This window comes from Amblyraja radiata, chromosome 14 (genome assembly GCF_010909765.2).
Source record: "Amblyraja radiata isolate CabotCenter1 chromosome 14, sAmbRad1.1.pri, whole genome shotgun sequence".
NCBI classification, from domain to species: Eukaryota; Metazoa; Chordata; class Chondrichthyes; order Rajiformes; family Rajidae; genus Amblyraja; species Amblyraja radiata.
The window spans coordinates 53,756,361-53,778,663 of NC_045969.1; the positions used below are offsets into that span (position 1 = coordinate 53,756,361).

The window sequence follows — 22,303 nt, forward strand, 5'->3', positions numbered from 1 at the left end:
AGAGTTGTGAATTTGTGGAATTCTCTGCCACAGAGGGCAGTGCAGGCCAATTCACTGGATGAATTTAAGAGAGAGTTAGATCGATCTCTTGGGGCTAGTGGAATCAGGGGATATGGGGAGAAGGCAGGCACGGGCTACTGATTGTGGATGATCAGCCATGATCACAATGAATGGCGGTGCTGGCTCGATGGGCGGAATGGCCTATTCCTGCACCTATTTTCTATGTTTCTATGTTATAATCCAGTTGATGCAATTCATAGAGGGCGATTAGTTGAGGAAAAGGACAGTGTTGAGCAGCGTTTTTGTGCGGTGAGCATTGGCAAGTGTACTGGCACCTCTAAAAAGTGAACATTTTTTAGAATTGTAATTTTTGAACCTGTTGATTTTATAATGTTTTACCTGCATCTCTAAAGGTTGATAAACTACATTGACGAACAGCAGCCAATAACATTGGGTGAACTATCATAATACAGGCACCTTGTTGTGTATTATAAAAGCACTGGTGTGAAGTAAATAGTCCTGTGCGACTCTGGAGATAGTGGTGTGTGGACATGTGGGAAGGCCTTTGGTAATATTTGTAGTGTGGGTGAGAACACTACACCTCACTTTCCACGACAATACCCCTGAAGTTAAAATTTCTGTTTGATATATGTATTGCATAAACTATGATCATCTCTGATTTTTACATGGAAATGCAGCTGATCTGACTTGTTATTTATACTGCAAGGTAGTTTGGTTTTAATGGAGGTAACTGTGGAGGGTTTACACTGATGCAGAGGGTGTGCTGCAAAGCAAAGTTGTCCTGTGATATGCTGCCTTCAATGTGAGCTGTGAAATGAATGGTTGAAGATTATTCTTGCTCAAAGTGACTTCCACAGCCTTGAGACTCGCCTGCTCTTTATTTATTGGAATGGCCCTGTCCCACGGTACGAGTTCATCCCAAGAGCTCTCCCGAGTTTTAAAAAAAAATCGAGCTCGTGGTAAGCACGGAGAATGAACGTAGCGGGTACGTCGGAGCTCAGGGACGTCTCTTAGCGGCTCGTAACGCTAACGGCAGGTACTCGGGAAGACTCGCTAACAGCAAATAAGCTCGGGAAGACTCGTGAAGATTTTTCAACACGTTGAAAAATGTCCACGAGAGCCCTGAGTACCGACGAGCGTCCATTACCGTAAATCTGCGAGTTCGAATCAGGGCAAACTCGGGAGAGCTCTTGAATGAACTCGTACCGTGGGACAGGGGTTTAAAGCTGTTCCATTTATTCCAGTGTCTGATGCCGCTCAAGGATCGGAACTGGTCTCTTCCATCAGATCGCACCTTTCTCATTACATTCGTGGATGGTTTAAACTGCATCAAAGTCTGAAGAAGGGTTCCAACCCAAACTGTCGCCTCTCCACCTTCTCCTGACCTGCTTCGTTATTCCAGCACCTTGTGCCTTTCCTTGGTCAACCCGGATCTACAGTTACTTCTTTCCAAAGGGCGTGTTCTGTCCCCCTTTGATGATTGTAAATGATTGCATTCTATTTCAATGAAGAGGAAGGAGTCTTTCAATACTTGTCCCTCAATCAGCATCTTACAAATGACAAAAGCAAGCTATCTGGCCATAATTATCTTGCTGTGATCAGGAGCTTGCTCTGCATAAATTAACTGCCTTGCTTCCTATAAATGTCCTACAAATACACCTGTGGAACACTCGGGGATGATCCTGAGGTTGTGAAGCATGTCATTTGAAAAATAAGTACTTTCTTTTGGCTCAGCAACTTTATAAAACCAATGTATTCCAGGTTCTCACTGCAAACCTGCAGGTCATCTAGCTCGATGAATATGTGGGCTCTGCTGCTCTGGGATATACCGTGCATGCTGCCTGCTCCTGACTGCTGCCCATTGACCATAACTCGGGATGCTGGCGTGCAAATCGCTGACCAGGCTGGGCTCTAATTGCCTTATTTTTAAACAAAAGTCCTAATACAGTTTAAACCATCCACGTATGTAATGAGCAAGGGGCGATCTGATCGAACAGACCACTCCGACCCTTCAGTGGCATCAGATACAAGAATAATTGGAAGAGCAACAGAATAAAGAGCAGGAAAGTCACAAAGCTACAGGAGTCAATTCCAGAGTTAAGGGCTTGTCCCACTTGGGCGTCATTTGCGCGTCATTTACGCGACATCGTTTACGCTTCACGACGCATGACGAGCACATTGTGATGCGCTCATGGTGCGTGGTGATGTCGGCAGTGACGCGCAGTCGTCCCAGGATTTTGGGATGTACAATATCTTCGCGCGCCATCTGCGTGACACGCAAATTACGCCCAATGGGACAGGCCTTTTAGTTACCGAGTTAGAATAAATGTGTATCTGACGTCTCGGATTTAACCTGTTTGTACAACCGCTTTCTTACCTGAAACACGTGCTCACCGGCTTAGTTTCCCCTCTGACACTGGACATCCCAGATTAAATGAGACGGGTGGGTGAGGCATGTGGGAACTGATCAGAGTCGTTTACTGAGGGCAAATGCTGCTACAAAGATGCCATTTCAACCCAGTAATTTCCATGGAATGAACAAATTATTCCCCATTCCAACTCCGGTGTATTTTGTGCCCAATGTTTGTACCAGTTGTGCTTATTTGATTTTGCTGTAATATTTTTGTTTTTGTGGGTCAAGGAAGGGAATATTTCACAATGGGAAGCACCTGTGAACAGATTTTTCATGACATATCCGTGTCATTGAAGTGTGTGGTTCAGCCGGTTCCATCTTTCGATTGCGTAAAGCTGTGTGTTGCCGTGTTTGTTATGCTGGGAAATGCTAGAGGAGATGCGGTTGGGACGGATGATTGGGGTCCACACAACCTGCTCAAACAAACCCGAGTGGGTAGCGTGCGGAACCCGATTATTATTTACTGCGAGGTATGCACACGTTGAAACACAGGCTTGTAAATCTTCAGCCTTTGTACCACACTACTTAATCTGACATGTCCGATGAATGATTCATTCCATAAAGCAATATCTGTTTCTTTTTAGGTGGTGACCAAGTGAGAAGGAGTTTGGAAAAGGTTCATTCTCATCACATCAATTTCCATTTTAATTGTTTGGGTAAGAAAAATGCACATTTTTTGGCGCACGTCCATCCAGAATGCACTGTTTTTGTTTGGAGATATTGGCAGAAAACTCTTTGGCATTTATCTTACTTTAACTGTTCATTTGACTATAAATCTACATACATTCAAATTATTGTTCTCAAGGGTTTTATAGCAGTGGAGTTTGGACAATGTTTGACCAATAGTTCCAATTGACATTATCATAGTGTTAAAGAGGTAGTTGTCAAACATTATGGATCACATATTGAGTGTTTAGTTGTTACGCTGCTGTTGTGCCTGTCTTAGATCTATTATCTATTCTCTTCATTGCTGAGAGGAAAGCAATCAATTTATTTTCAGAAGTAGTCTGGAGAGATGTGTCTTACATTAATTGTGGTTGATGTTGATAATTTTGGTTTAGTTTAGAGATACAGCGTGGTAACGGGCCCTTCAGCCCAGCGATCCCCGCACATTAACACTGTCCTACACACATTGGGGACAATTTACACTTATACCAAGCGAATTAAGGTACGTTTGTGGAGTTTGGGAGGAAACCAAAGATCTTGGAGAAAACATATGTGGTCAAGGGGAGAACGTACAAACTCCGTACAGACAGCACCCGTAGTAGGGATCGAACCTGGGCCTCTGGTGCTGTCAGCGCTGTAAGGCAGCAACTCTACCGCTGCGCCACTGTGCCGTCCTTAAAGTAAGAAAATGGCTTGGAAATCAGAAAGAGCACTACAACATTCCAAATGCAATACTTTCCAAAAAAATTGTAAATCAAAAGTTTAATCTAAACTTGAAGCTGTTGAAACTAATTTGTTTAAACTAAACTTAAAACTGTTTTTGCGCTGTGTTCTCTGTTGCAAGATAGTATGATTATTATTTTTTTGGCCTCAGTACAATTCTGAAGCTTGGAACAAGCTTTGAAATACATGTGATAGATTTCTCTTGTCAGGCAAAAAAAAAAAAATGGGGAGGGAAGCTTTAAGGGCCTGTCTCATTTTCACGACCTAATTCACGACCTCTGCCGAGTTTGCCCTTGACTCATATTCGCAACATGGTCGTCACGAGGTCGTAGAAGGTCGTAGCAGGCCGTGATGCTAGTCGTAGGTACTCGTGACATCAAGTAGGTCCCGACGTTTTTTTAAGCATGATGGAAAAATGTCCACGAGTAAAAAAAGGTTGTGAATTAGGTGGTGAAAGTGGGACAGGCCCTTTATCCTGGCATTCTGGTTTACACAACAGATGTTCCAACTGTGTTTAGTTGCATAGTTTCTGCTATATTTTCCCCTTGCTAGTTTATCTGGAATAGTTACTGTTTTCACATCATACTGGTCTCCAATTCCTAAATTTGGATCAAAGAAATGAAGTTTTATACCCAGACACTTTCCAGCACTTTTCAAAATTCAAAAACTTTTCAGATTTTCAAAATGAAATTCATTCAAGTGACCTTGTTTCAAGCAGCCTCACTGTAACCACATTCACTCTCAGTAACATAACATTATCCAAACTTATTTAAACAAAGTTTATTACTCAATTTCTGTAAAGATAATATTTTAATTGTATAGTAGATTAATATTTTTTGTGAGGGAGTGATCGTGTATAAAAGGGACATGTAAAGCTAATGTAATTGTGTAGGAAGGAACTGCAGATGCTATTTTACACCGAAGATAGACACAAAATGCGAGAGTCACTCAGCGGGGCAGGCAGCATCTCTGCATAGAGGGGATGGGTGACGTTTTGGGTTGCGACTCTTCTTCAGACTCTGAAGAAAGCTCTCGACCCGAAACGTCACTCATTCCTTCTATGCAGAGAGGCTGCCTGTCCCGCTGATTTACTCCAGCATTTTGTGTCTAAGCTGATATGATTGTTGGCTGTATCTGACCTGAAATTACTAAGGAGTGAGTTGTCCGATTTCTTCAATTAGTTGTGAATTGTTGAGACTTTGTTCCAGTACTGCTGAGAATGCAGCATAATCATTCTGTGTATCATCGGCTGAAAGTCAAGAGTGTTTAATTGTCATGTGTACCAACAGTGGAACAATGACATTCTTACTTGCTACAGCTTTACAGGCGCTTAAAAAACATAGAAACATAGAAAATAGGTGCAGGAGTAGGCCATTCGGCCCTTCGAGCCTGATCAATACGATCAATATGATCATGGCTGATCATCCAACTCAGTATCCTGTACCTGCCTTCTCTCCATACCCCCTGATACCTTTAGCCACAAGGGCCACATCTAACTCCCTCTTAAATATAGTCAATGAACTGGCCTGAACTACCTGCTGTGGCAGAGAATTCAAGAGATTCACCACTCTCTGTGTGAAATATGTTTTTCTCATCTCGGTCCTAAAAGATTTCCCCTTTATCCTTAAACTGTGACCCCTTGTTCTGGACTTCCCCAACATTGGGAACAATCTTCCTGCATCTAGCCCTTAAGAATTTTGTAATTTTCTATAAGATCCCCCCTCAATCTTCTAAATTCTAGCGAGTACAAGCCGAGTCTATCCAGTCTTTCTTCATATGAAAGTCCTGACATCCCAGGAATCAGTCTGGTGAACCTTCTCTGTACTCCCTCTATGGCAAGAATGTCTTTCCTCAGATTATGAGACCAAAACTGTATGCAATACTCCAGGTTTGGTCTCACCAAGACCACACCTGGAGTAAAGCAATAACACAACAAATAAATATATAATGTCCACAGTACAACAAATTATCAGTAATACCAGGTAACCAGACAGTAACAGTGCAAAACAAAGTACAACCAAAACAAAGTCCACAGCAGATCTAAGCATTTGCGAAATTGAAACTGAAGCATTTGTGGGTACAGGAGGAATCAAGGGACGTGGAACTGGCACAACGAGCTGGAAATGTAGTAGACGAATGACACTTGCTCACTTCCATGATATACTTCAACATTACGTGTGGTAAATGTTTTTCTGTTTCGAACAAGAAATGGTAGGCATAACAGAAGAAATCTTTTATTTTGCATTGATTGATATTTGTTGCATTTGCCATTAGCTTTTATACGTGCAGTAAGATGGCTTAAAATGGTAGGTTGTTCCTGGTTTACAGGGGTGTTGTCTGTGTCAACTTGGCTCCATATTCGTGTGCACTTGGCAGAAAGCCAACCTGAACTGTGTTACTTGATGCAATTGTGGGTCTCTGCTCATTCTCCCGTAGTGATGGGAGAGGGGAAGTTACTGCTGTTCAATGGGAGGGAGTTCTTGATGTACCCAGCTGTACACTTGTCCTGCATGCACTTTGTTTCTATGCCTATTGTGCAGACCATTTTTTGTCAACAGGTCTGTTTCAAGACATGGTGCCCTCCATAATGTTTGGGACAAAGACCCATCATTTATTTATTTGCCTCTGTACTCTGCAATTTGAGATTTGTTATAGAAAAGATCACATGTGGTTAAAGTGCATATTGCATTTGTGCATTTTGGTTTCACCATGTAGAAATCACAGCCCCATTTCAGGCCACCATAATGTTTGGGACACGTGGCTTCACAGATGTTTGTAATTGCTCAGGTGTGTTTAATTGCCTCCTCATAAGAGAGCTCTCAGCTTTCCTCCAGTGTTTCCATCACCTTTGGAAACCTTTATTGCTGTTTATCAACATGAGAACCAAAGTTGTGCCAGTGAAAGTCTAAGAAGGCATTATGAGACTGAGAAACAAGAATAAAACTGTTAGAGACATCAGCCAAACCTTAGGCTTACCAAAATCAACTCTTTGGAACATCATTAAGAAGAAAGAGAGCACTGGTGAGCTTACTAATCGCAAAGGGACTAGCAGGCCAAGGAAGACCTCCACAGCTGATGACAGAAGAATTCTCTATAATAAAGAAAAATCCCCAAACACCTGTCCGACAGATCAGAAACACTCTTCAGGAGTCAGGTGTGGATTTGTCAATGACCACTGTCTGCAGAAGACTTTATGATCAGAAATACAGAGGCTACACTGCAAGATGCAAACCACTGGTTAGCTGCAAAAATAGGATGGCCAGGTTACAGTTTGCCAAGAAGTACTTAAAAGAACAACCACAGTTCTGGAAAAAGGTCTTGTGGACAGATGAGATGAAGATTAACTTATATCAGAGTGATGGCAAGCAAGGTATGGAGGAGAGAAGGAACTGCCCAAGATCCAGAGCAAACCACCTAATCTGTGAAACACGGTGGTGGGGGTGTTATGGCTTGAGCGTGTATGGCTGCTGAAGGTACTGGCTCACTTATCTTCATTGATGATACAACTGTTGATGGTACTGTAGTAGCATAATGAATTCTGAAGTGTATAGACACATCCTATCTGCTCAAGTTCAAACAAATGCCTCAAAATTCATTGGCCGGCAGTTCATTCTACAGCAAGACAATGATCCCAAACATACTGCTAAAGCACCAAAGGAGTTTTTCAAAGCTAAAAAATGGTCAATTCTTGAGTGGCCAAGTCAATCACCCGATCTGAACCCAATTGAGCATGCCTTTTATATGCTGAAGAGAAAACTGAAGGGGACTAGCCCCCAAAACAAGCATAAGCTAAAGATGGCTGCAATACAGGCCTGGCAGAGCATCACCAGAGAAGACACCCAGCAACTGGTGATGTCCATGAATCGCAGACTTCAAGCAGTCATTGCATGCAAAGGATATGCAACAAAATACTAAACATGACTACTTTAATTTACATGACATTGCTGTGTCCCAAACATTATGGTGCCCTGGAATGGTATAAACACTGCTGTAATTTCTACATGGTGAAACTAAAATGTATAAAAATGGCCTTTAATAAAATGTGCACTTTAACCACATGTGATTTTTTTTTTCTATTACAAATCTCAAATTGTGGAGTACAGAGGCAAATAAACAAATTATGGGTCTTTGTCCCATACATTATGGAGGGCACTGTATAGGGGGAATTCATCTGTGTGTGTTTAAAAAAAAGTACAAGTTCTCTAAAACCTAGAAATTAAGTAACATAATGTGACAGTGAAGCTTTGGAAATAGTTTGTCATTAATGATAACTGATTAATGACATGTAAGTAAGCATGCAGGTACAGCAGGCAGTAAAGAAAGTTAATGGCATGTTGGCTTTCATAATGTATGAGAAGCTCCTTCTGCAGTTGTACAGAGCCCTGGTGAGACCATATCTGGAGTATTGTGTGCAGTTTTGGTCTCCAAATTTGAGAAAGGACATCCTTGCTATTGAGGCAATGCAGCGTAGGTTCACGAGGTTAATCACTGGGATGGCGGGACTGTCATATGATTATATATAGATTATATATATTAGATTATATTTCCTTTATTGTCATTCAGACCTTTCGGTCTGAACGAAATGCTGTTGCCTGCAGCCATACATGTAATAATAACAACACACAATAAACACAAATTAACATCCACCACAGTGAGTTCACCAAACACCTCCTCACTGTGATGGAGGCAAAAGTCTTAGAGTTACTGTCTCTTCCCTCCTCTTCTCCCTCTGCGCCGAGGCGATACCCCACCGGGCGATGGTAAGTCAGTCCCGCGGTTCAAGCTCCGCGGCCCGGGGTGGTCGAAGCTGCCGCCCTCCAGTCCAGCGGACGCAGCTGTTGCAATGGGAGCTCCGGAAAACAGGCACCAGCCTGTGACCTGCGAGCTCCCGACATTGTCATCCACTGGCCCGCGGCCGAGCCCCGGATCCACGTCGCCGCCGCCAGAACGCCGCCTCAGCCACCGGAGCACCGTCTCCGCCCCGCACCGGGCCGCCCACACGGCAGCGTCTCAGCCCCGCACCGGGCTGCCCCCACGGGAGCGCCTTCCAGCCGGTAGCCGGTCCGCCCTCACCGGAGCGCCTTCCAGCCGGTAGCCAGGCCACCCACACGGCAGCGTCTCAGCCCCGCACCGGGCTGCCCCCACGGGAGCGCCTTCCAGCCGGGACCCAGGCCGCTCACACGGGAGCGCCTTCCAGCCGGTAGCCGTGCCGCCCGCACGGGAGTGTCTCAGTCCGCCCTCACCGGAGCGCCGAGTTGTGCCGCTGCCCGGACGTCGCCACAGCTCGAAGATGGCCAGCCTCGCGTTGGTAAGTCCTGGCTGGCTCTACCTCCGGACCCTTGAGGTCGGTCGCAGGTTGGAGGTCGCCAGCTCCACCATTAGGCCTCAGCGCAGACGGGGGAAGAGAAGGGGGATACGACAAAAAAGTCGCATTCCCCCGAAGGGAGAGACAGAAAGCCCTGTTTCACCCCCTCCCCCCCCACACACATAACGCCATCTAATAACCAAAAAATTTACTAAACTAGACAAAAAAAAACAACACAAAAAAGTAAAAACAGACAGACTGCAGGCGAGCCGCAGCCGTATCACAGCGCCGCCACTTCCGGAGTATGAGGAAAGATTGGGCTTGTATTCACTGGAATTTAGGATGTGAGGGGATCTTATAGAAACATATAAAATTATAAAAGGACTGGACAAGCAAGATGCAGGAAAAATGTTCCCAATGTTGTGAGAGTCCAGAACCAGGCGCCACAATCTAAGAATGAAGGGGAGGCCATTTAAAACTGAGACGAGTTAAAACTTTTTCACCCAGACAGTTGTGAATTTGTGGAATTCTCTGCCACAGAGGGCAGTGGAGGGCAATTCACTGGATGAATTTAAAAGAGAGTTAGATAGAGCTTGAGGAATCAAGGGATATGGGGAGAAGGCAGGCACGGGTTACTGATTGTGGCTGATCAGCCAGGGGCGGAAATCCGGAGGGGGGGTGGGGGACAGGGGGGACACATCCCCCTCCCCTTGTTTTGAGAGGTGGGGGACGACCCCCCCCCCCCCCCCATTTTTTAGTAATTCGGATTTTAAAACTTGGTGTATTTCAACGCATTAAAAGCAAATTAGAATATTACATTCATTGAGAAACGGCACAAAGAAAGAAATATTCTATTTCTCAATCAAGGAAGATTAAAGCAACCGAGAAAATATATTGTTGAGAGATATATCCATGGTTGGTAGTGGGGTATACAGGAATTGCCGGACATTATGTTCCCAGAATTCAGTTCCAGTAATAAAAACAATATTTCAGAATCTTGAACAATAATTAAAAGCTGGAAGAAGGAGTCTCCATACATTTCCTGAAGGCCGTGGTGTGGCCAAGGCACTTTCTCTGGCATCAAGGCTGCCATCTATCTGTTCTGTTGCCACTTCCTTTCATTCAATTTGATTCCTTGTTTATTCCTGAAGTCATATTAATGTTTTAACTCTGTTATAACCACATAAAAAGGTGGACATCCTTCAGTTTTTCCACTTATTTTGATTTTAGTTTGTAAGTAGTGGGCAATTATTTTTCTAAAACTCAGCAAAAGCTTTTGTCAGTATTTGTTATCTTGTCAGAATCTATGTTTTAGAAACATAGAAAATAGGTGCAGGAGGAGGCCATTCGGCCCTTCGAGCCAGCACCGCCATTCATTGTGATCATGGCTGATCGTCCCCAATCAATAACCCGTGCCTGCCTTCTCCCCATATCCCTTGATTCCACTAGCCCCTAGAGCTCTATCTATCTCTCTCTTAAATCCACCCAGTGATTTGGCCTCCACTGCCCTCTGTGGCAGGGAATTCCACAAATTCACAACTCTCTGGGTAAAAACGTTTTTTCTCACCTCAGTCTTAAATGGCCTCCCCTTTATTCTAAGACTGTGGCCCCTGGTTCAGGACTCGCCCAACATTGGGAAAATTGTTCCTGCATCTAGCTTGTCCAGTCCTATTATAATTGTATATGTTTCTATAAGATTCCCCCTCATCCTTCTAAACTCCAGTGAATACAAGCCTAGTCTTTAAAATCTTTCCTCATATGACAGTCCCGCCATCCCAGGGATCAATCTCGTGAACCTACGCTGCACTGCCTCAATCACAAGGATGTCCTTCCTCAAATTAGGATACCAAAACTGTACACAATACTCCAGATGTGGTCTCACCAGAGCCCTGTACAACTTTTGGATTAAGAATGCATGCAATCCTTTTCAAAGTGTTGATGCAAACGACTTATTAGTGCCATTTCCCTGAGCAATGTTCTGGTTCACTGTGTCACTGGTGTGTGCTATTACATAAAATAATATAGCTTTGCCGTAGAAATGGTTAAATGAAAGCCTGGATCAGTCTAAACACTGCAGAATTAGTTCCGGTAATACTGACAAAATGACCTGTCAGATTGCAGAGTAGCATCATGTGCATTTCTCAGCAAATTAAACAATTCTGTCACAACTGCAATATATATGTCATTAGTGGTCGCAAACTAAACTGAAGCGGGAGCTTGAGGAACAAACGACACATGCATGGATTAGTTTGGGCACTCATCCAATAAGGAATCAAGGCGAATAAAATAAATCAGCCATTTGGTGAGTTGTTCCACAAAAGAGTTCTTGCGCAAAGAATTCTGCTGCAGGGCGGCACAGTGGCGCAGCGGTAGAGTTGTTGCCTTTGCAGCGTTTGCAGCGCCGGAGACACGGGTGCGATCCCAACTACGGATGCTGTTTGTACGTTCTCCCCGTGACCGCGTGGGTTTCCCCCGGATTCCTCCCGCACTCTAATGACGTACAGGCTTGGTATAAGTGTAAATTGTCCCCAGTGTGTGTAGGATAGTGTTAATGTGCAGGGATTGCAGGTTGGTGCTAACTCGGTGGGCCGAAGGGCCTGTTTCCGCGCTGCCTCTAAACTGAAATTAAACTAAGGTGCACCATTCTTATAACAGTATTTGTAGGAGGTTTCTGAAAATAGTTTGCTATGCCGTGTAGCAAAATGGCCTTGTTTCATACCCAGATATGTCTGGTGGGTTGCTGTAAATCACCTGTGCACATTCAGTAACATGAGTAGAAATGGCAGGTGTAGTCTCACGGCTGAAATGGAAGTTGTACCAGTATTGCTCAGAATTGCTCACATTGAACAATCCTGTTCCAGGCGTACACTGGCCCTATCCCCAAACTCTATCTCCGTTACATTGATGACTGCATCGGTGCTACCTTCTGCACCCAGGCAGAACTCATGGAATTCATCAACTTCACCACCAATTTTCATCCTGCACTCAAATTTACTTGGACCATCTCCGACACCTCCCTCCTCTTTCTTGATCTCAGTCTCCATCGCAGGAAATAGACTATTGACTGACGTCTATTACAAACCCACTGACTCCCACAACTATCTCCACTACACTTCTTCCCACCCTGCTTCCTGCAAAGACTCTATTCCCTACTCCCAATTCCTCCGTCTACGCTGCATCTTAGAACATATTAGAACATCCGAGATGTCCTCATTCTTAAGGGAACGGGGGTTCCCCTCTCCAATCATAGATGAGGCCCTCACTCGTGTCTCCTCGGTACCCCGCAGCTCCGCACTTGCCCCCCCCTGCCCCCTAGTCCTTACCTTCCACCCCATCAGCCGTCGCATACAACACATAATCCTCTGAATTTCCACCACCTCCAACGGGATCCCACCACTAGTCAAATTTTCCCATCTCCATCATTTTCCACCTTCCGTAGAGACCGTTTCCTCCGCAACTCCCTGGTTAACTCATACCTTCCCACCCAAACCACCCCCTCCCCAGGTACCTTCCCCTGCAACCGCAGAAGATGCAACACCTGTCACTATACCTCCTCCCTCGACTCTGTCCAGGGACCCCGACAGTCCTTTCAGGTTAGGCAGAGGTTCACTTGCACCTCCTCCAACCTCATCTACAGTATGCATTGTTCAAGATGTGGACTCTTATACATCGGCGAGACCAAACGCAGACTGGGCGATCGTTTCGCGGAACACCTTCGCTCAGCCCGCCTGAACCAACCTGATCTCCCGGTTGCTGGACACTTTAATTCTCCTTCCCATTCCTACACAGACCTTTCTGTCCTGGGTCTCCTCCATTGTCAGAGTGAGGCTAAACGCAAATTGGAGGAAGAGCATCTCATATTTTGCTGGGGCATCTTACAGCCCTGTGGTGTGAATATTGATTTTTCTCACCAGGTAGCCCCGGCATTCCCTCTGTCTAACCCTCCCCCACTCAAGTCGCTCCAGCTTCTCATTTTAACCTTACAAACAGCTAACAATGGCCTGTTTCCTTTATCATCGTCTATATCTCTCGTTTCCCTTATCCCTAACCAGTCTGAAGAAGGGTCTCGACCCGAAATGTCACCCATTTCTTCTCTCCAGAGATGCTGCCTGTCCTGCTGAGTTACTCCAGCATTTTGTGTCTATCCGGTTTAAACCAGCATCTGCAGTTCCTTCTTACACAATGCTCAGAAGAGTTCTGATCATCCAGCACGATGCACAAGTGTGCCAGGAGACAAGATCGGGACAAACGGGAGTCCCAGTATAATCACTCGGACACACATGGTCTGAATAAGATAACTGGCTGCAAAGCAAGGTCAGGGAACGCCATTGTGCTAGTGCGACCCTACCTGGTGAACTGAATGCTTTCTATGCTCACTTTGAGCTGAAGGCCAACAGGGCGATGACACCCGTCCCTTCACACTCCAGTGTGCTCTCCCCAGGGTGAATGTTGCAGAGGTTAGGTCGGCCTTCCTGAGGGTGAACCCACGGAAAGCAACTGGCCCAGACTGAGTTCCTGGCCGTGTCTATAATAGCTGCACGGACCAGCTAGTGGGCGTATTCATGGACATCTCTCATCTCTCCCTACTCCATTCTGAGATATGCACCCGATTCAAGAAGACCACCATCATCCCGGTGCCAAAGAAAAGCAAGATCTCATGCCTAAACAACTACCATCCAGTGGCCTTGACATCCACCATCATGAAATGTTTTGAGAGGCTAGTTATGGAACGCATTAAATCCAGTCTACCAAGCGGCCTTGACCCACTGCAGTTCACCTACCACCACAACAGGTCCATGGACGATGCCATTGCTCTGGCCCTACACTCATCCCTGGAACATCTGAAGGAGACACCTACACCAGACTCTTATTCAAAGCTCTGCCTTTAACACCATCCAAGTTAATCACCAAACTCACAGGACTTGGTGTCAGCACTCATCTCTACAACTGGATCCTCGACTTCCTGACCAACAGACCCCAATCAGTGAGGATAGGGGACAAATCATCCTCTACGATAATCCTCACCACTGGTGCTCCACAAGGATGTGTTCTCACCCCCTTCTTTACTCCTTGTACACCCACCACTGTGCAGCCATGTACAAATATAATTCAATGTTCAAATTTGCAGACGACATCACCATTGTGGGCCGGATATCAAATAATGATGAGACGAAGGAAGGCGATTTAGAACCTGGTGTCGAGACAACAACCTTTCTCTCAATGTCAGCAACACGAAGGAGATAGTGATGGACATCAGGAAGTGAAGCGGTACACATACCCCAGTTTGCATTGAATGTGCCAAAGTAGAGATGGTTTAAAACTTCATTCCTAGGAGTCAATATCAAGAACAACTTCTCCTGGACCACCCATATTGAAGCAACGACCAAGACAGCTCACCAACGCCTCTATTTCCTTAGAAGGCTTAGGAAGTTTGACATGTCCCCAACAACCCTCACCAACATCTACAGATGCACCATAGTAAACATTTTATCAGGATGCATCCCAGCATGGTTTGGGAACAGCTCCATCCAAGACCGCAAGAAATTGCAGCGCATTGTGGACGCAGCCCAGACCATCACACAAACCAACCTCCCTTCCATTGACTCCATTTATACCTCACGCTGCCTTGGCAAGGTCAGCAGCATAATCAAGGACGAGTCGCACCCTGGCCACTCCCTCTTCTCCACTCTCGCCTCAGGCAAAAGGTATAGAAGTTTGAAAACAAACACCTCCAGATTCAGGAACAGTTTCTTAGAAACATAGAAACATAGAAAATAGGTGCAGGAGGAGGCTATTCGGCCCTTCGAGCCAGCACAGCCAATCATTGTGATCATGGCTGATCGTCCCCTATCAATAACCCGTGCCTGCCTTCTTCTCAGCTGTTATCAGGCAACTGAATCATCCTATCACAACCAGAACTACTATCCACCTCATTGCTGACCCTCTGACCATCCCTGATTGGACTTTGTTGGCTTTATCTTGAACTGAACTTATCAAACAACAATGAGATGGAGGACTGAAATTGAGAACCTTGTGTCGAGACAACAATCTTTCTCTCAATGTCAGCAAGACAAAGGATATAGTGATTGACATCAGGAAGCGAAGCGGTAAGGGCCTGTCCCACTTAGGCTATTTTAAGGCGACTGCCATAGTTGTAGCAGGTTGCTGACAAACCGGCGACTGGATCCCCCCTTTGCCATAAACTTAGAAATAGAATCATTACTTTAACAACAAAAAAAACTGAAATCAGCACCGGCGACAACCTACGTTAACTTGGCAACAACTACAACAGCACCTACGTCAGGAGAAGTCAAGCTACGCCCATTGGTGTCATACCCACTGTCGCCCACTGTCTCCGAAAATGTTTCAACATGTTGAAAATCCAGCAGCGACGCTACGACTCTTTGAGCGACTGAGGAGACGACTCACGACCATACAGGCGACACCCTGGCGACCATGTGGCGACAGCCTTGTTGCCTGTAGTCGCCTACAAAATAGCCTAGGTGGGAGAGGCCCTGTACACATACCCCAGTATGTATCTATACACTGCAAATGGCTCGATTGTAATCATGTATAAATACCCTTTAGGGGCTGTCCCACACGGGCGACCTAATTGGTGAGTTTAGAAGAGTTTGAAAAAATGTAGTATTGAAGTCCTCCTTCGACTATGTTGAAGACCAGCTTCGACTAACTTCAGGAAAATTGGACACCGAATAGTGGAGAGTGACGACGACCTCCTTCGACCTCCCTTCGACTATGATGAAGACTATCTACGACTACCTTCGACTACCCTCGATTACCTACGACTAACATGCTGACCTACTACGACTAAACCTACGAGTAAAAAAAGTATCGATTGTTTTCCATGGCGACCTTTTTTTTAACTCAAGGGCAGTTTTTAACACGTTGAAAAATACGCCGCGATCTAGCTGAGGCCTCGAGTACGTGGAGACCACTCTCGACCATGAAGGAGAGTTACGAAGACCTCCTACGACCTCGTGTCGACCATGCTGCGAGTATGAGTCGAGGGTAAACTCGCCAGAACTCGCGGATTAGTTCGCCCAAGTGGGACAGGCCCTTTATGTATCTATACACTGCAAATGGCTCGATTGTAATCGTGTTTTAGACAATAGACAATAGGTGCAGGAGTAGACCATTCGGCCCTTAGAGCCAGCACTGCCATTCAATGTGATCATGGCTGATCATCCAAAATCAGTACCCCATTCCTGCCTTCTCCCCATATCCCCTGACTCCGCTATCATTAAGAACCCTATCAAGCTCTCTTGAAAGTATCCAGAGAACCCGCCTCCACCGCCTTCTGAGGCAGAGAATTCCACAGATTCACCACTCTCTGTGTGAAAATGTGTTTCCTCATCTCCATTCTAAATGGCTTACTCCTTATTCTTAAACTGTGGCCCCTGGTTCTGGACTCCCCCAACATTGGGAACATGTTTCCTGCCTCTAGTGTGTCCAAACCCTTAATAACCTTATACGTTCCAATGAGATATCCTCTCATCCTCCTAAATTCCAGAGTATACAAGCCCAGCCGCTCCATTCTCTCAGCATATGACAGTCCCGCCATCCCGGGAATTAACCTTATGAACATACTCGCTCAATAGCAAGAATGTCCTTCCTCAAATTAGGGGACTAAAACTGCACACAATACTCCAGGTGTGGTCTCACTGGGGCCCTGTACAACTGCAGAAGGACCACTTTGCTCCTATACTCAACTCCTCTTGTTATGAAGGCCAACATGCCATTCGCTTTCTTCACTGCCTGCTGTACCTGCATGCTTACTTTCATTGACTGATTTGCCTTTCTGCTGACTGTATAGCATGCAGCAAAAGCTTTTCACTGTACCTCGGTACACGTGATAATAAACTAAACTGAATAGAGATGAAATACTGTTGCATCCCTAGACGGGAGATTTTGAACAACTGATTTTGTTGAATATTTATCACCCCATGCCTCCTCAAAATGAACCAAAAAATTCTAATCATATTTATGATGTAGAATTCAACTTTGAATTCGACAAAAGTGTAGCGGAAATCTATAGTATCCTGGCTGTAGGCCAAAATGTCGATAATGATGTCCTATTTAGTAGGAACGTTTTTTTTACACAGAAGGGTGGTGGGTGCCTGGATCATACTGGCGGGGGTGGTGGTGGAGGCAGATGCGACGGTGGTGCTTGAAGCATTCAGATAGGTGCATGGATATGGAGGGATATGGATGATGTACAGGCAGATATGAGTTGGTAATAAGTGTCAATAACACTGACACAGCAGTTTCCAAAGCTGGCTCAGCACTACCATCTTGAGGGCACTTAGGAATAGGCACTGACCTTGTCTGCAACACCCCATGGCTCACAATTATTTTAATTGAAAAGGAACATTTAGCATGATACTTATTGTCCTCTTAAAACAATTGCAAGAAAAATTAGGTCACAGAACAATCTATAACATGAAGTCATTTTGAGACATTGTTGTATTGTGTGTCACTTGGCTAAAGGGAAGAAGCTCCTGCAGGCATAAGTCTGATATTGCAAGTCTAGAAAGAAGTGATTCATATTATTAAAGATTATCATTCAAAACTTCCAAGTTTTTAATTCTATTTCTACCTTGTACCAATAGTTGACTGTACCCCTTTGTAATAGCCCTGTCCCACGGTGCGAGTTCATTCCAAGTGCTCTCCCTAGTTTAAAAAAAAAAAAAATCAAACTCGTGGTAAGCACGGAGAATGAACGTAGCGGGTACGTCGGAGCTCGGGGACGTCTCTTAGCGCTCACGGCAGGTACTCGGGAAGACTCACTAATGGCAGGTAAGCACGGGAAGACTCGTGAAGATTTTTCAACATGATGAAAAATGTCCACGAGAGCCCCGAGTACCGACGAGTGGCCATTACCGTAAATCTCCGAGTTCGAATCAGGGCAAACTCGGGAGAACTCTTGGAATGAACTCGCACCGTGGGACAGGGGTTTAAGTCCCTCTCCTGAAACTCCAGGATCAGGATTTTTCCCCTCCAGAGCTGTTTTCTCCAGTCTTCTTGCCACACTACATCCTGCTCATTTGCAAAAAATGTACCTTCAAAACAAGATGCTGCAAGATGGTAAATTCACTCATCTATTACCACACACTTGTCCTCACCTACTGAACACCACATGTAGTAACAAGGAACTGTAGCTGCAGGCTTATACCAAAGATAGACACAACATCCATATGCCCCCTGCCCACCTCAGTTAAATCCAGCCTCAACCCACCCAAAAACATCCATCACTCTATCCCTTTGAATTGATCACCTTTTTGTTCTGTACCTTTTTAGAGCATTTCCCACCTCCTTGGCAATGCATTTGTGAATGCCACCAACATAGTTAGCAGTAGTCAGAGCTGTACAATATGGAAACGGCCACCTTATCCTTGCCATCCAAGTTCACATACTGAGCTAGTCCCATTTATCTGCATTCTGCCCATATCCTTTCCTATCCATTTCTTTCCATTTTTAAATAGCGATCTACAATTTTTACTTTTGGGTAGATATGGATATATTTTGTCCACATCCTGAATCCGTCTCTGTGCAACTAGGAATCTTTTCTTTCTGTGAAGGGACCACATTTAAAGGCAGAATATGTATTTGTGTTGTCGTCACACACCAACCCCCTTTCTCCATTAGTTTGTTAAATCAATCATTTGCTCTCAGTAACTGTAACGTTTTAATAGACCAGTAACAATTAAATGATGAAGTGACTCCTGTCTAGTAGAATATTTATTCATCATCTCTTATAAAAATACATTTTGAAAAAGCTGTATAGTTTAGTTTATTGTCACGTTTAATGAATTTTCCACCTCCTTGGCAATGCTGCTATGAATGCCTCTAACATAGTTTTCAGCCACTGTTTAGGCAGTCTGGGTGTGGGATGGCAATATAAAGGATTTGGATGTCTGTATTGCGGATGGGCTCTATGGAAGGCCGCAAACTAGAGTTTGGAAACAAAAGCAAGGGAAATCCAAACCGTTGACTACAGGGTAAATAAGACAATTGGAAATCCAATCGAAGGCAGCAGAGATTTGAGTCCAAATACATAACCCGTGTCTCATTTTAGTTTCGTCAGTTTATTGTCATGGGGTACAGTGAGAAGAATTTTGTTGTCTATACAGTCAGCGGAAAGACTGCACAAGATTCCAATCAAGCGGGCCACAGTTACAAGATGAAGGGAATAACGTTTAGTGTAAGGTAAAGTCCAGTTAAGTCCAATTAAAGATAGCCTGGCTCTCCAATGAGGTAGAGGGTTGGTTAGGGCTGCTTCCAGTTGGCGATAGCATAATTCAGTTGTTTAATAACAGCTGGGAATAAACTGTCCCTGATTCTGGACATGTGCGCTTTCACACTTCTTGTACCTCCTGTCTGATGGGAGAGGGGAAAAGGTGGAGTGACCGGGGTGAGCTTTGTCCTTGATTATGCTGGTGGCCTTGCCGAGGCAGTGTAAAGAGTAGACGGAGTCAATGGAAGGGAGGTTGGTTTATGTGATGGTCTGGGCTGCGTCCACAACTCTCAACAATTTCTCGCGGTCTTGGATGGAGCTGCTCCCAAACCAGCTGCGATGCTTCTCAATAAAATGCTTTCTATGGTGCATCTGTAGAAGTTGGTGAGTGTTGTTAGGGACATGCCGAAATTCCTACGAAGGAAGTAGAGGCGTTGGTGTGCTTTCTTGGCCATTGCTTTGACATGGCTTGATATAATCTCGGAAAATGCACCGGACTAATGGCCCTGTCCCACGGTACGAGTTCATTCCAAGAGCTCTCCTGAGTTTAAAATAAAAATCAAACTCGTGATAAGCACGGAGAATGAACGTGGCAGATACATCGGAGCTCGGGGACGTCTCTTAGCAGCTCGTAATGCTAACGGCAGGTACTCGGGAAGACTCGCTAATGGCAGGTAAGCCCGGGAAGACTCGTGAAAATTTTTCAACATGTTGAAAAATGTCCACGAGAGCCCCGAGTAGCTATGAGCGGCCATTACTGTAAATCTCCGAGTTCGAATCAGGGCAAACTCAGGAGAGCTCTTGGAATGAACTCGTACCGCGAGACAGGGCCATAAGCAAGGGAATAGAATTGTCTGAAGATGTGTCCTAATACGAAACATCACCTGCCCACGTTCTCCATTGATGTTGCCTGACCCATTGAGTTACTCCAGCAACTTGTCTTTTTCTGTAAATCGGCATCTGCAGTTCCTTGTGTCGCCAGAATATTTTGGGGGAAGGGCTGCTTTCGTTGAAAATTGTGTGCCAGAGAATGTGAAGATCATTTGCTTCTGACTTTATGTTTTCAACCATTCAATGACTGATTGCTAATTGCAGGCATATTCTTGAATTGGTTGAAATCCATTCAAAAACTGTTCAAGTTGTTATTACATTGAACAAAATGGTTTGTTCAGTTGTCAGGAATCAGTTAAAAGTCCACTTCCTCTAGTTAAAGAAAGTATGAAGATTAGTATATATTCAATCAAAACCTGTCTTTAATTTGAATTTGTTGTGAAAAATAAGCATAAAATTGGTATGGACAATCAGCAGAAATATTCAGTGTTAAAAAAACTGAAGCAGTGTCTTTCGATATAGGGAATGTCTATAACATTTGTCTTAAGCGAGTTGAGTGTACCTTGGTGTGTAATGGCTACAATTCTCATCAACCCTTTTCTCTTTTTAATTACTTTGCAAAAATCTTGAAACACCTGTTTTCACTTCTTCATTCTGGGGTATTGTGTGTAGCTTGATGATAAAAAAAAAACCCGATATTAATCCATTTAAAAAAAAAAAAGGCTGTAACATAACAAAATGTGGAAAAAGTGAAGGGGTCTGAATACTTTGTGAATGCACTGTATGTCCTCTGGTTCTTCATGCTCCTACTCTGGGTAAAAGAGTGCATTAACCCTATCCATTCCCCTCATGATCTTATACACGCAAAAACTTGCGTGGTTCTGTTTCCCACACTGACCAAGTTCACTAGAAAATTTATTATCCAATTGTATAACATTGTTTAAAAAAAAAAAGTGAATTAAAATTGTGTTGGGTATTAATATGTCAAAATGGTCCCATAAATGTGCTAGTCGGCACTGCAGGGACCATGTGGGATTAACTATTTCACTAAATGTTTAATATTTCTCCTCTTCCTATATTTATACTGTGCTCTTCAGCATTTACCACAGTGTCAACGATGGTCCTTGCCTTTGAGTCACATTAATCATGCTAGTTTTAATTTGAGTGCAAGCTGTCTCCCACTACACCGCCCCAAAAGTCAATCTGTTGCCTGAACTTATATGCAAAATACATGGCTGTAAATCCCTTCCCTGAATCACTCTGATCATGCCAGGTTTTGCCAATAAACTAAAGTTAGTTGCATCGCTGTTTGATATAGGTTTTATTTTAACAGTAATTTTCTTCCTCCTAACACACCACCACACAGAACTCCACCAGCTACCCCCTCCCCTCTCCTCCACACCTGATGCACAACAAGAATAGGCATAAAATGCTGGATGGCAAAATGCAATGGCAACCTTGTTATACGGAACTGCAGATGCTGGTTTACACCGAAGATAGACACAAAATGCTGGAGTAAAGGACCTGTCCCACTTTCACAACCTAATTCACAACCTGTTTTACTTGTGGACATTTTTCATCATGTTGAAAAAACGGCCCGACCTACTTGATGCCACGAGTACCTACGACTAGCATCACGACCTACCTACGACCTACCTACGACCTCGTGACAACCATACTCGGTAACCTGGGCATCGACCCCTCCCTCTGCAACTGGATACTGGACTTTCTAACCAACAGATCCCAGTCTTAGGTTAGACAAGCACACCTCTTCAACCCTCACCCTGAACACCAGCGTTCCACAGGGCTGTGTGCTGAGCCCCCTCCTCTACTTCCTCTTCACCTACGACTGCACACCTGTACATGGTACTAACACCATCATCAAGTATGCAGATGATACAACGGTGATTGGCCTCATCAGCAACAACGATGAGTCGGCCTATAGGGAGGAGGTCCAGTGCCTAGCAGCATGGTGCGCTGACAACAACCTGGCCCTTAACTCCAAGAAGACCAAGGAGCTCATTGTAGACTTCAGGAAGTCTAGGGGCGGCACGCACACCCCCATCCACATTAACGGGATGGAGGTGGA

General features: G+C 44.6%; 1 protein-coding gene across 2 annotated transcripts in view; it reads left to right on the forward strand.

The window, feature by feature from the left end:
- bbx (BBX high mobility group box domain containing) overlaps positions 1-22,303 on the forward strand; it is a 166,666-nt gene that overhangs the window by 41,084 nt on the left and 103,279 nt on the right. For both annotated transcript variants that reach the window (XM_033033367.1, XM_033033368.1), the window contains exon 2: positions 3,019-3,090. The gene's annotated coding sequence lies outside the window, so the exon portion shown is untranslated. The remainder of the gene's footprint in view (positions 1-3,018; positions 3,091-22,303) is intronic.